The 12358-nt window shown below is 47.6% G+C and overlaps 1 long non-coding RNA gene across 2 annotated transcripts in view; it reads right to left on the bottom strand.

Moving 5' to 3' along the window:
- LOC142072358 (uncharacterized) overlaps positions 1 to 12358 on the bottom strand; it is a 30639-nt gene that overhangs the window by 4650 nt on the left and 13631 nt on the right. Inside the window, exon 2 of one of the 2 annotated variants that reach the window (XR_012668756.1) lies at positions 2356 to 2478. The exons of the other annotated variant lie outside the window; for it this stretch is intronic. This is a non-coding gene — a long non-coding RNA (uncharacterized LOC142072358). The remainder of the gene's footprint in view (positions 1 to 2355; positions 2479 to 12358) is intronic. 2 annotated transcript variants of the gene reach the window in all.

Raw genomic sequence — 12358 nt, 5'->3', positions numbered from 1 at the left:
TCTCTTTCTATGACACTGACAATACAAGTCCAGGGCCCATTCCTGCAAACATTTACTTGATTAGGCCCTTTCTCATCCAAGTAGTTCTGTTGATTTGAATTGAACTACTCATATAAGAAAGAAAAGGAGTACTTGTGGCACCTTAGAGACTAACCAATTTATTTGAGCATGAGCTTTCGTGAGCTACAGCTCACTTCATCGGATGCATACCGTGGAAACTGGTTAGTCTCTAAGGTGCCACAAGTACTCCTTTTCTTTTTGCGAAGACAGACTAACACGACTGTTACTCTGAAACCTGTCATATAAGAAAGGACTACTCGTGGGCCATAGCATGAAGCACTTGCTCACATTGGATGGTATCTTATTGTGTGAAGAGCCCTGTTGAATGGGGCTATTTATGAAGTAAGGTACTGCTCAGTGAGAGGAAGGAGCTCGTTATCTGGCATTGTATAAGTAAAGATTTGCAGGACTGGGCTCTTACATTATATAGCATCTTATAAAGTTCATCCCAGCATGCTTTACAGAGCAAAATAAAAAGTAATGCTTTCAAATACACTTGGTGTTTCCTTACTTTGAGTTACTGATGTTAAATATCAATGGAAACAAACCTGGTTTTGTATTTTATTTTTTTTAACTATTCAAGATTTGACTCCATTTGTGACAATGTCAACAAGATTTCAGCATCTAAAACTTTGTGTGGAAGGACTATGCATCTCATCTGTTCTTAGAGGGTTATTTATGCAGTATTGTAGCTGTGTTGGTCCCAGACATTAGTTAGACAAGGTAAGTGATATAATAACTTTGATTGGACCAACTTCTGTTGGTGAGACAGACAAGCTTTTGAGCTTACTCAGAACTCTTCTTCAGGTGTGAAAAAGAGCTCTATGTAAGGTCAAAAGCTTGTCTCTCTCACCAATAGAGGTTGGTCCTTTACCTCACCCACCTTGTCTCTCTTAGAGTTATGTATTATTCTTAGAGTGGTTGCTATTTAAAAAATCTTCAGTTACCTTTGTAGCTAGATGAGTTACTGTTGCATTCCCTATAATGTTATTGGGTGCAACTATTGTATCAACACTGTATATATCAAACAGTTCAAAACCAATAACCGAAAATCTGGGTGTGCATTGCAAAAGTGAATTAACCTGTCACAGGTTGGAGGAAAAAAGGCACATCCTTAGAGCTTATAAACACAAGGTGTCCCTGTCTGGCTATTTATTTAGGCTTACCCAAAAAGAAAGCCAGACATGCTTACAGGTGAATTTGGACACTCTCCAGAGGTGTATGCTCCAAAATTATTATTAACAAAGGCTGGCAACATTTAAAAAATAGAGAAAATGGGCTTACTTGCTCTGCCCCTTTAAGGAGAGACCATCAGCACAACCTCTCTCCAACTATGGAAAATACAGGGCTTATATGTTTCCCAGCATGCCTACTCCAGTCTAGGACTATAATAAACCAGCTGTAGGTGACTGTATTTCTTAGCCATCCTGCTCTCTTGGGTCTAGAACAGAGACTGGTTGGGACCATCAGGAAGTAACATGAGCCTTCACCTCTGATGAAGGAAGGGAGTTCGAGCCCACTTTGCTACTGGAACTTCAGCCTAAAGCCTGGGTCCTCAGCATAGGCTTTGTTGTAAGGCTCCAGAAAGCTTCCTTGAACCACTTTCTTCCTTCTCCAACAATGACTGTATTCCTGGACCCAACGGTCTTAACTCTCAAACTGGGTAGTACTGGTCTGGAAGGGATCCCTTCAAAAGCCTGAAAGGGTATGTACATCCAGTTCAAGGCCAGGAACACATCTGAGGAAAATAAGTATTGTTTGAGAGATGGGTAAAGTGAATCATAGATGTTTCAACTTGCCTAAGGTCACACAATAAGTCTTTTTTTATAGCCAGGAGTAGGACCACTTCCAGTGTCGTCTTTAGGACACACCTCCAGCACAGCAATTGTTTTAAAGTATTCTCTCCATCATTAGAAATGAGCCATTTTTAGCAAGGAATTCCAAAACAACAGCACCCCTAAAAATAATATATTGTCACCTTTACTAAAAACATCTTACAAATGTATTTCTTGAAGGCAGGTATATTTAAGGATATGGCAGAATCTAGGTGCATTGGAGTCCATTTATTTTTCTGTTATCATTTTGTGATAAAATACCAACTGAATAAAAAATAGCTATATTCAGTGCTGGACTGTGCTTGTTTTACGTATACTTCTCTATGCTCTCAGAGCAAATATGGTCTACACCAAAGACAGAAAGAGAACATTTTAATTATGTGAATTTTCCGGCTGAACTCTCCTCCACCTGTGAAAGTAAAATTGCTTTCATTAGCTACATAATTATATTTCCTTTTACCTTAAAAGTGAGGAAGATATGTCATAATATTGAATTTGCTGCTGCAATTTAAAAGATTCCTTATTTGACTCAGATGTTTTTGTTCTTCCTTTCAAAAATGCTTCTCCCCATTTTATTAAACATCTGTTAACAGAAAAATCAGAATGCAAAAAACCAATATTGATTAATATAGCTCAGTATTATTCTTAAGCATTATTTCCACATTCTTGTGAGGTTTTGTTTCCACTCTCATCCTTTCGCTTCTTGATCTTGCTAATTTTTTTGGAAGCCTGCAAATGAGGTGTTGGGGAGAAGGGGCTCAGTATGAAGATGGTGTTCAGAAACTGGACCTGGAAGAGAATATGAATGATTTTGTGGCAAAAGCATGTTTCAGCAGCCATTTATCCCGTTAATTCTTTTCCTGCAACATTTGTCACTACTCTGAGCTAGGTAATATATTATTTGCCCTTATCTATCATGTAGCTCTTTCATTTCTAAATTTTTCTTCTGTATGTGTGGTCTGTTCCTATTACCGGTTGCCACTGCATGTCTTCCTGCTGAGTATCTGCAGCCCAGGGTAGGAAAGTGTGATGGGTCATTTATCAATGATTGAATGTGCACAGCAGTGGCTGGGTACCATAGGCTCATGTGACAGCTGTTTCCAGATAATCCTAGTGGCTGAACATGGCATTTAGAGCCAGAAGACCCAGGTGCTTCCCTGCCCAGGGCAACGGTTCAGTTCTCAAAATTCTACCTCCACCAAACCTCATCTCTAGAGATCGTAGGGATTTTCCACGTCTCTGAAATGGAGCAATCAGATTTTGTGGCATGAGCCCATATTACTCCATTTAATTCTTCTGCATGGGCACCTGTCTCTTTATCCTTATAAAGGAGGTACATATTTTCACTCCATGTCCACCATTTTTCAAGCATAGCTTCACCTATTATCCTGAGTTGCACCTTCTGCTATTTGTATCTTTTTTGGGCCACAGGTCATCTTCTAGGAGTCATTCATTTGTTTCTAGTAGACTAAACTCTGATACGAGCAAAGTTTAACTCATTTGATGCTAGTGAGTCATCAACTTTGCAGTCCTGTTACATTCCAAGTAGTTACATAACAGTAGTCAGATTAAGGTGTCTAAAAGATTTGCTCAAAACACGAACACTTATTGACTTAATCATTCCTGTCTTTATGGTGGTAGATTAAAAATTCTTTTGTGGTAAGATGCTCTCAGAGGACCCAGCACTGCAATCATTACTCTTGCAAAACTCTCCAGCTTTCGATTAAATGTTTGCAGGATCAGGTCCAGAATATTTGGGAATTTGAAGTCACCTATAATCTCAATCTTGTTTTATTTATGCTTTGTTTTAGTATATACTGCTTCTTACTGGTGTCTCTTTCACTTAGTCCATGATGGAGCCCTATAATTCATTTTGACCTTTGATCTACTAGCTCCTCTTGCACTGATTTTCTGTATTGGATTCACAGTTCATAGCTAGTCCTTCTACCTTTCTTTCAGCGCACCCTGTATTTTAAATTTGTCACCACCTTCAGAAGTTAGCAATTTCCATACATCCTCAATGAGCCAGAGCCACAAAGTTCAATGCCAGCAGGCACTTCCAGATTATCTAGTCAGATCCATACGTTGCAGACTACTAACGCTGTCCAGCCACTCACATGCTAATCCCAACAACCAGAATTAGACCAAGGTATTACACCCCTCAGCAAGTTAAACTGTTTGATCACACTACGCATTTCCTCTGTCATGATTCTCACATTCTCTCAGGCAGAGCACCTTGTGGAAGAGCAAAAGTGATCTGAGAATTAGAATGTTATGCTAGTCACAGCAGAGGATCTTTGGACTCTCAAGAGGGACACTCATGCAGATACAAGGCTCTGCATTAAGGATCTTGAAAGCAAGACCTTGATCCATGTTTAAAAGTGACAAAAGGAAGAGATGCAAATGCTAGAAAACATTGCTGGGGGATGATAAGAAATCTGATAGTTGTCACCTATTCTCAGTAAATGGCACAATATAAGAGGTGAGGCTCTGAAATGTATATGTATGGAGCTAGACGTTGGCAGTTATTCTCAAATAGAAGAGCAGTAATGATCTCTTTTATTGTGGAGGCAATTCTAGTTTAATTAAATAGACTGGATCAAATTCTTCAGTCCCTGATGCTCACTGACATGTATAATGATCTTGGGGTTCATTAAATAACAAACCAGTAAATGAGAAAGGAATAAAACTTTAACACTAGAGAGCTTCTGCAGCAAGCTGCTGCACACAATCATGTGCTGTTACTAACCCCTGCCTCCAGGGTGCATCTTCAAATTCCTATATTCATAATACTGTCCCTTATGAGGGAGCGTCTCTAAGTTATAATCTTCTACAAATAGAACTCTAAATCTTCCCTCTTAAAGAAAAACAAATTAACTCTTATATACATATATAAACAGCTAACAACTCTCTAATAACACATGCATTGAACTCTCCATGTTTAATTAATTTGCAAACTGGACACCATTAAGTTAGGCTTGAATAAAGACTGGGAGTGGATGTGTCATTACACAAAGTAAAACTATTTCCCCATGTTTATTTTTCCCCCTACTGTTCCTCACACGTTCTTGTCAACTGCTGGAAATGACCCCTCTTGATTATCACTACAAAAGGTATTTTTTTCTCTCCTGCTGGTAATAGCTCACCTTAACTGATCACTCTTGTTATAGTGTGTATGGTAACACCCATTGTTTCATGTTCTCAGTGTATATAAAATCGTCCTACTGTATTTTCCACTGCATGCATCCAATGAAGTGGGCTGTAGACCACGAAAGTTTATGCTCAAATAAATTTGTTAGTCTCTAAGGTGCCACAAGTACTCCCGCTCTTTTTGCGGCTACAGACTAACACGGCTGCTACTCTGAAGCCCATGTAGTATATTTCCATAAACCCAATGTGTCAACTACCTAGAGAGGAGAGATTACGAGCACATCACTCTTGAGTGAGACTTTACCGCTTACTTTCCTCAAATACCCTTTCTCCAGACAGGTTAGCAAATCTGAGTCTTTCGGGATGTTTAATCTCCCACTCTGATCTTCCCAGTATCAGCTTTCCATTAGTATCTGGGTTGTTCTCTTGTTCCTTGACAGTTTCTCCTTTATGCATTGATAAAGGATCAGTCAGATGGGAAATGCCAGAGTTCACATCTACTGTCAATGCATTGTAACTTTCTGGGGTTACTCATAAATCTCTTTGATTGCATCTAAATGTGTCCTCCTGGTCTGTCTGCTCTACATAAAACCTTGGATGCAGCTGTTCTTTAATAGTACCCTTTTGACCCCAAGTATTAGCGTGTGCCTGAGGAATCACACCTCTATCACCTGACTTAAGAGATGGGACATCACCGGCCCTTTTGTCAAAATAATATTTCTGCTTCCTCTTCTGATTTTCTCTTTCTTTCTTTTCATTGTTATGAGATTTCAGTAAATTATCAGTAATTGGTAAATTAGATCTGATCCTTCTTCCCATTAACAGCTGAGCTGGAAAAAAGCAATTATCCAGAGGTGTACTTCGGTAAACCAATAGAGCTTTACACAAATCACTCCCTCTGTTGAAAAAAAGTCATTTTTATGAAAATCTCAATCTATGGCAAATTCCCTAAAATCTGAAGTGGAAAACTGTGGCCCAGTTTTGCTAAAGACTTCATCTGGAATTCCATGTCTGGGGAAGATTCCCTGCTGCCGGCTATCACTGATTTACTATTAGTACTGTGTAGTGTGCAAATTTCTGGATACAGAGAATAATAATCTGTGACTGTTAAATAATCGTTTGATTGCCAGGTATATAAATCAGTGCCTACCTTCTCATAATGCCTTTGTGGAACCGGATGAGGTCTCAGTAGCTCTGCATGTTGGCATAGCTTGTATTTCAAGCGTGGAAAGCAGTTTCCTACCACATTAGTGATGTCATGATTGATCCACGGCCAATATAGCACCTCTCATGCTTGTGGTAGGCACTTCTCAATTCCTAAAAGACTCCCGTGGATCTTCCATAGCATTTTTTTTCAGAGGCTCATTGGAATTACAACCTAACTGCCCTTGAAAATCACCCCATCTATCAGTAAATTCATGTCTGCAGTTCCAATTGTCTCTTGTACTTGGCCAGCAACTGCTTATTTCTTCAGGCCACCCTTTAATTATCACTTTTTTAAGGATTTCCAATGATTCATCTTTCTCTGTTTTGTCTCTTATTTGTTGCAGTTTCCTATTAGCTATGGGAATTAACTTTACAATCAGATCTACACAGGCTTATGCAGCTCTCTGAAGTCTTCTCTGCTTTTGTGGGAGCCACTACTCTGGAAACAGAGTAGCAGCCGTGTTAGTCTGTATTCGCAAAAAGAAAAGGAGTACTAGTGGCATCTTAGAGACTAACCAATTTATTTGAAGCATAAACTTTCGTGAGCTACAGCTCACTTCATCGGATGCATTCAGTGAAAAATACAGTGAGGAGATTTATATACACACAGAACATGAAAAAATGGGTGTTATCATACACACTGTAAGGAGAGTGATCACTTAAGATGAGCTATTACCAGCAGGAGAGCGGGGGGGGAGGGGGGGCAGAAAACCTTTTGTAGTGATAATCAAGGTGGGCCATTTCCAGCAGTTAACAGGAACGTCTGAGGAGCAGTGGGGCGTGGGGGAAATAAACATGGGGAAATAGTTTTACTTTGTGTAATGACACATCCACTCCCAGTCTCTATTCAAGCCTCAGTTAATTGTATCCAGTTTGCAAATTAATTCCAATTCAGCAGTCTCTCGTTGGAGTCTGTTTTTGAAGTCTTTTTGTTCTAATATTGCGACCTTTAGGTCTGAAATCGAGTGACCAGAGAGATTGAAGTGTTCTCCGACTGGTTTATGAATGTTATAATTCTTGACATTTGATTTGTGTCCATTTATTCTTTTACATAGAGACTGTCCAGTTTGACCAGTGTACATGGCAGAGGGGCATTGCTGGCACATGATGGCATATATCACATTGGTAGATGTGCAGGTGAACGAGCCTCTGATAGTGTGGCTGATGTGATTAGGCCCTATGATGGTGTCCCCTGAATAGATATGCGGACACAGTTGGCAACGGGCTTTGTTGCAAGGCTAGGTTCCTGGGTTAGTGGTTCTGTTGTGTGGTGTGTGTGGTTGCTGGTGAGTATTTGCTTCAGGTTGGGGGGCTGTCTGTAGGCAAGGACTGTTGGGGGCTGAAGGTGATGGCTAGTGGCGTTCTGTTATTTTCTTTGTTGGGCCTGTCCTGTAGTAGGTGACTTCTGGGTACTCTTCTGGCTCTGTCAATTTCTTTCTTCACTTCAGCAGGTGGGTACTGTAGTTGTAACAATGCTTGATAGAGATCTTGTAGGTGTTGGTCTATGAGCTCCAACCCCTCAGACCCCTCCGCTGCTGCCACATCCCTTGCCCTCTCAGATTCTGGGGGAGCCCCCCCCAGCTGGCAGGAAGGGCCAGGGTAAGAAGAAGGGGAAGGGCCCCGCCAAAAAGACCAGGCCCTCCATGGCAGGGGCTGACCCCATTACCGCGGCCCCGCCACCAGCCGCGGCGTCCCTCCCCGCTGCTCCCTCCACCAGCTCTGTGGGTGTCCCTCCCCCGGCCCCCAGGGCGTACGCCCAGGTGGCGGCAGCCCCCCCGCCTGCCGCTGCGTCATCTCTCCCGCCCACCGCCTCCGATATCAGCTATAGCGGCTGGGGCCCCTTTCCCACCATGACCAGGAAGCACGGCGTCCGTTGCCTCCTGGTGCCCACCTCGTCCCACATGGAGACATATGTGCGGGCGTTGGCAAGGGCAGTGGGGTGGCGGCCTCCAAAATGTACTGGAAGGTGGTCTTCTTCCTGGCATCGGAGGCCGCCGCCCAGGAGGTGGTGGAGAAGGACCTGGCGATGGGGGGCATGTTCGTCCCCCTGGAGCTGCTGGACGACCTGGGCATCCGCCTGGTCCTGACCTCCGTCCCTCCCTTCCTTCCCAATGTCTCCCTATTACCTGCCCTTTCGACCCTGGGGAAGCCCATCTCTGTCCTGAGCCCTCTCTCCCTGGGCTGCAAGGACCCCGCCCTCCGTCACGTCCTCTTGTTCCGCCAGCAAGTGCAGCTGTAACTGCCACCGGCGGCACGGGACGGAGAGGCGCTTGAGGGGTCATTTTTGATTCCCTACCAGGGGCCCATTACCGGGAGCACTATTCCACGGAGGAGGCCTGGTGCTACCTCTGCCGGGCGAAAGGGCACGTCCAGAGGGACTGCCCCTTGGCCTGGCAAGGAGGTGCATCCGGGTCCCCTGAGCTCCGGTGGGCTGCCAGCCCCGTCATCGCCGGCGCTCCTGGCTGCCCGGTGCCTGAAACCGCCCCTCCTCCTACTCAGTCCACCAGTGCTCCCGCTTGGGCCCAAGGGGTGCTCCCCCCAGTGCGCCCAGTCAAGCAGGAGAGCCCCGCCTTTGCTGCCTGCAATCTGGCAGGGCCCCAAGAGGAGGGTGCGGCAGGGATACCGCCGAGCATGGGAGCGGGCCCACCCCAGGGGGAATCTTCCCTCTCTCATGCTGCCCCACTACTGCCTCCCACGGTCCCTGAGCCATCGTCCCCGCCCCCCGACCTAACCCCTGTTAGCTGGCCCCCCGATGATGCCATGGAGGGCTGGGCCCTAGTCCAGGGGAAGCAGGGCAAGCAGAAGGCTTGAGCTCTGCTCCTTTCCACTGATGCGGAAGCCCCCCGGAAGACCAGAAAGCGGGGCACCGATGCTCAGCCCTCTGCCTTGCCCGCGGACGAGTGCCATCCCCCGGTACCGGCTGGGGAAGACATGGCAGCACGGGATGGCAGTACTGTCCCTCCATTGGAGTCCCTTCCCTCCAAGGCCCCCGACGGAGCCCCATCTTCCCCGTTACCATCCGGAGCCCCGGTGAGCCCCAGGGCGAGCGTCGCTTCGGGCACTGGCGGGGAGACCTCCAGGTGGTGGAAGGAGAGCTCCCCTCCATCTACGAGGAGATCGAGTCCCTGGGTCTGACCCCAGTCACCCAGGGGGAGGACGACCCTCTGCCAGCGGGCCTCGATCTGAGCGACCTCACCCCGGCCCTGCCTTCTCCATGCTCCCTCTCCCTAACTGCTGCTTTTGCTCCCGCCTCCGAGGGTTCCCTGGGCTCCTCTATCTGCCTGGCCATGGGTGGCACCCTGCTGTCGGCCGCCGAGCCCACTGAGGCGACGGCCGGTGCCATGCGGCTGTGACCTGAGCCCCATGGGATGTCCCTCGTGGGCATGGGGCAACCGACCTCCTTTCCGGGCGGGGACCCCACTGAAGATGCCGTGGCTACTACGCCGGCCATGGAGCCAGAGCCTGGCATCACGGAGGGCCCCCTTCCCACCCCCCAGATTCCTGAGCTTGACCGAGATGGGCCATTTCCCAGTGGCCTGGCTACCGGGGCCCAGGATCCTGCCTTTGCCCATCTCCCTGACTCTGCTCCCGACCCCTGTCCTGCTCCTACTCTGGATCCCTGCCCTGCCCCTGATGCCAACCCCGTCCCTGTCCCCTCCACCTCCCGTGATACCATTGCTGCCCCTGGGGCTGTCATCTCCTCACTCCTAGAGGATAGCCCCCAGGGAGCGACCTCTGTATTTCCCTGTCCCGTCTCACCAGGGGCTGCTATCTTCCCTCCACCGCCCCCAATTGAGCCGGGGTTTGAGGGGGGCCGCGTGGCGCCAGCCCATCGGGCACCACATCGGGGGTCCGCCCCTTGCCTGCCTGTCTCGGTGGGCCACGGGGCTATGTCAGTGGTCCCCCCGGAGGGAAAGCTGGGGACTAGTGACCCCGGCCCCCCATACGCTGCTGCGAGGGCCCTCATGGGGGAGGGTAAAAGGACTGGGAAGCAGGCTGCCGTGGCCTACCAGCGGGTCCACCTCTTCCGTGACTCCTTACTCACCTACGGGGTAGGTCACGGATTGTTGTGTGACCCGTTGGGAGCCGCGAGCGTCCCCGCTGGCGAGGATCCCCCTCAGCCCTCCTCTTGGCACCTCTCACCATTGCAACGTTGAACACCTGGGGCTGTAGGATGTGTCTCCGCAGGAGCCAGGTGCTCTCCTTCCTTTGGGAGGGGGGGTACTCTGTGGTTTTCCTGCAGGAGACCCATACGAAGACAGCTGACAGCTGGACTGGGGGGACAGGGTCTGCTTTAGCCATCTCACAGTTCGTACGGCTGGAGTGGCGACCCTGTTCTCCCCCGACCTACGGCCTGAGGTGCTGGGGGTTGCCGAGGCTGTGCTGGGCCACCTGCTGCACCTCTGGGTCCATATGGAGGGGCTTGTGGTCAACCTTGTTAACGTCTGTGCCCCAACATCTGGCCCGGAGCGGTTGCATTTCTTTCAGCAGGCGTCCGCCTTCCTCAGCACCTTGGATCCTCGCGAGTGCCTGGTCCTGGACATCCTCCGGGAGATAGTCGACCATTGCTCCCTGGTGATCCAGAGTAGGAGCAGGGCAGGGGTCGGGAGCAGAGTCAGGGTGAGGGGCAAAGGCAGGATCCTGGACCTCAGTAGCCAGGTCGCTGGGAAATGGCCCCTCTCGGTCAAGCTCAGGAATCTGGGGGGTGTGAAGGGGGCCCTCCGTGATGCCGGGCTCTGGCTCCGTGGCTGGCGTTGTAGCCACAGCATCGAAAGGTGGACAGCTTTGCCTGCCCACTTCCTGGATCCCAATAGGGCTACTCTGCTTTACCCAACTGGCCTGGGTCTATCACACCACCTTATAGTCCATTCATCCAATCCACACTTTTTTAACTTGCTGGCAAGAATACTGTCGGAGATTGTATCAAAAGCTTTACTAAAGTCAACGTATATCATGTCCACAGCTTTCCCCATGTCCACAAAGCCAGTTATCTCATCATAGAAGGCAATCAATTTGGTCAGGCATGACTTGCCCTTGGTGAATCCATGTTGGCTGTTCCTGATCACCTTCCTCTCCTCCAAGTGCTTCCAAATGGATTCCTTGAGGACCTGCTCCATGATTTTTCCAGGAACTGAGGTGAGGCTGACCAGTCTGTAGTCCCTGGATTCTCCTTCTTCCCTTTTTTAAAGAAAGGGATCTGTTGGTTCCCAGTATATGTGGAGTTGCTATAGGTGAATTCTGCATGGGGAATTAATGCCAGCCAATCATCTTGGTGATAATTTAGGTAACAGCATAGGTATTGCACCAGGAGCTGATTGACTTTCTGTCCCTGACCATTGGTACTAGAATGGTAAGTGGTTGAGGTAGAAGGTTCAATGCCCAAGAAGCACAGAAATTCCTACCAAAAGTGGGAAATGAACTGGGACCCCTGGTCAGGTACTATGCTTGTCAACCCATGAATATGAAAGATGCTGTCTTCAAACAGGCTGTTTCCTGGGTGGTGAGGAGGCTGCAACATGGTATAAAATGCACCATCTTCCTCCAGTGATCAACTACCACTAGAATCATGGTGTACCCTTGGGAGGGTTGTAGCTCCACAATGAAGTCAATTGACATGATGGTCCAAGGCTGAGGGGGACTGGGCAACTGAAGGAGACAGAGTGATTTTGCATGGGGGGTTTTGGTCAGGGTGCAGAGATCACAAGACTGGATGTAGGTTGCTACTGAAGCATAGAGGGCTGGCCACCAGAAACTCCTCAATGCCATGGTCTGGATCTTGAATCGACCAAAGTGACCCACCAGAGGAACATCATGGGAGATTCTGAGGACTTGCAACCTGGGTTGGCCATCAGGTACGTAGATGTGCCCTTTCAAACACAGAATTCCATCACAGATGCAGATCAAGGCAGTCTGGGCACTGCTGTTGTCTAGAGCTTAATGTATCTGAACTGCAAAGGGATTGTTGGACAGCAGGGAACATATGGAGGGTAACAGGTCATGGAGAGTGGTACTAGAGATGAAATTTGACAGTTTGATGATTATGGATGGAATCTCTTGGTCAGAGTTACAATACTCCCCCTTGCGGGATAATGCATCTGTCTTCCCAG

This window comes from Caretta caretta, chromosome 6, assembly GCF_965140235.1.
Source record: "Caretta caretta isolate rCarCar2 chromosome 6, rCarCar1.hap1, whole genome shotgun sequence".
NCBI classification, from domain to species: Eukaryota; Metazoa; Chordata; order Testudines; family Cheloniidae; genus Caretta; species Caretta caretta.
The sequence above is the reverse complement of the archived record's forward strand: the minus strand, read 5'-3'. Positions and strand labels throughout refer to the sequence as shown.